Raw genomic sequence first — 2267 nt, 5'->3', positions numbered from 1 at the left:
AGCCCAGTTTGAATAATACTACATGCTGCCCCTGGGGAAGAACTGCAGTGGATGGACCTCCACAAACCCCTGACTTCAAAGGAAGCTCTTCCTCTGGTAGTGGCAAGAGTGCTAACCCCAAGGATGGAGACCTGAACCTGGTGAAGAGCCTGGATGGAAGAGAACACTGGACTCAAGTGGGGGACAAATGAACGAAGAATGAGTTGGTCATCCAGATAAGATGCTGAGGTGAAGGTTGTGTTTGTTTTGCATTGGCCTCTCTGTTAATAAAGATAAGTCTTCAAATGGGCTGGGTGCTCTTTAGTATACAAAAGGTTTGTCAGGACTGGATATGCTGTAGGGGGGGCGGGGAATTCAGCTCCAACACCATGCCCAGCCACTAGGGGGTGCTTGGGACAGCTTGCAGGATGATGGGGCTGTCTAGATTCTACAATAATGCAGCTATTCATGCATATGGCTTTCTGAAGATAATAACTTAACTGATTAAACTATGTATTTAGTACCACAATGGAGGTCAAATCTATCGCGGGGAAATGAGACTAGTGTTCTAGTGCTGCAGGCAAGAATAATTATCAGGAGAACCAAGAAGTAAATTCTTTAATCCACATGGTAGAAGATTAACCCATATATTTCTGCTGCTTTTTCTCATTTACAAGGGAAAGAATGACGAAGGAAACTATACTGTACCTAACAGAGGTAATTAAAAAGTAATCAGTCACTGATGTATTGTACTGTTTTGGATATTTAATCAATCATTACTGATTTGTCTAATTTGTGCTCACTTTGGAGAGCTAAAAGACTCCAATTTTATTGTAGACTACAAGTATACAATTCATACTGATATGTGAGGTATATTAACATAAGTGTTCCGAATTAGATAAACGGACTAGTTTATTCAATACATGCTTTATCTTTTTATTTGTTGTCTTTCTGCACAAGTAGGACTATGGAAGTAAAGTTTAGCTATGCCAATGCATCTGAATGGGGTTTCTACAGTGCCTCAATAGCCTGCGATAAACTCTTGGTATGTGCGTTTGGCTTCTACTAGGTAGAGTCCCTTGCCTGCGTCTTCCTTGTGTCCCAGGGATGGCTACTGAGGCCAGCAGAATTTGGAAGAAAAGGGGTAGAAGAGAAAACAATTCAAACTGACTTAGAGTGGTGGTGCCCTTGGGCCGAGTGCTCCTCCTGTTCCTTCCTGTCTGGGCTCCAGTGTGGACTTTGGGGCTGCCTGTGGGCAGTGGGAGGCTGGGGTCCAGGGAACTCCCAAGCTCACCTTGCGCAGGCTGACTCTGAAGCCTCTCCCCTAGCTTGGGGTGCTGAGTATTAAGCCTTCCTCTGTGGCTTGGGCTGGAGAGCATGCTCCACTCTTGGGTACATTTGGGTGGAGATGGCGGCCGGGAAGAATTCGGGCCATCAGGTCAACCCACTGGGGACAAGTCAGCAGCCCTGCGATTTTGCTTCCTGGGCCGTCAGCTCAATCCTTATCTCCTATGAGCTGGAAAGGCAGCTGACCAGGTTCAACCTTCTCCTCCCCTCCCCGGGCCCATCTCTTTCAGTCACAGGTCAAGGAAGGAGCCCAGAGAGGGGAGGAAAGGAGGTGGACAGAGCCTTGTCCTGACAGCCTCTGTGCTGGCTGGCCAGCCCCTTCCCCCAACAGGGCTCTTGCCTGCTTCCTGCAAGCCCCTCAGCCCATCTCCCTTTAGCCTCTCAGACCCCTAGCAGTCATCGAAAAGAGCAGAAGCCCCACTCTCCATCCAACACACAGAGTGGCCAACATGGGGCTTGAAGCCATGACCTTGGTGTTATTAGCACCACGCTCTAACCAGCTGAGCTAGCCAGCCCACAGAAAACAGGTACTTGCCTGACCCTTTTGGAAGGAACCACCGCCTGGCGCAGAGACAGCGAGGACTCAGGTATGACATGAGTGGATCAAGCAGCTTGTGGGCAAGACAGGGGAATTAGCTCAAGTGGTAGAGCGCTCGCTTCGCATGCGAGAGGTAGTGGGATCAATACCCGCATTCTCCAGCAGCAAGGGAGCCACAGTCCTTTCTTTTAGAAGCCATTGACAGTCAGGCAGCTGAGCTCCTCCAGTGGCTTCCATCCCTCTTCCGGCTTAGCCTCCCAAAAAGCCAGCCCTTGCGGAGCAGAAAGCTGTTCATCCATGGCCCTTCTCCCCTTTCCAGCGGCTGGGAGGCTGGAGACAGGTTGGGGAAGTCAGCTCAAATGGAAGAGCATGGGAGAAGTAGTGACATTGACACATATATTCT

At 49.3% G+C, this 2267-nt stretch overlaps 2 non-coding genes across 2 annotated transcripts; one reads left to right on the top strand and one right to left on the bottom strand.

Moving 5' to 3' along the window:
- Positions 1–1767: 1767 nt before the first annotated feature.
- On the bottom strand, positions 1768–1841 carry TRNAI-AAU (transfer RNA isoleucine (anticodon AAU)). Its single transcript has one exon. It is a non-coding gene; the product is annotated as a tRNA-Ile (tRNA).
- A 111-nt stretch (positions 1842–1952) lies between these two features.
- Positions 1953–2025, top strand: TRNAA-CGC (transfer RNA alanine (anticodon CGC)). The gene has a single exon. It is a non-coding gene; the product is annotated as a tRNA-Ala (tRNA).
- Positions 2026–2267: the final 242 nt, after the last annotated feature.

This window comes from Eretmochelys imbricata, chromosome 4 (genome assembly GCF_965152235.1).
Source record: "Eretmochelys imbricata isolate rEreImb1 chromosome 4, rEreImb1.hap1, whole genome shotgun sequence".
Taxonomy (NCBI): Eukaryota; Metazoa; Chordata; order Testudines; family Cheloniidae; genus Eretmochelys; species Eretmochelys imbricata.
Note: the sequence above shows the minus strand (reverse complement) of the source record. Positions and strands in the feature narration are given on the sequence as shown.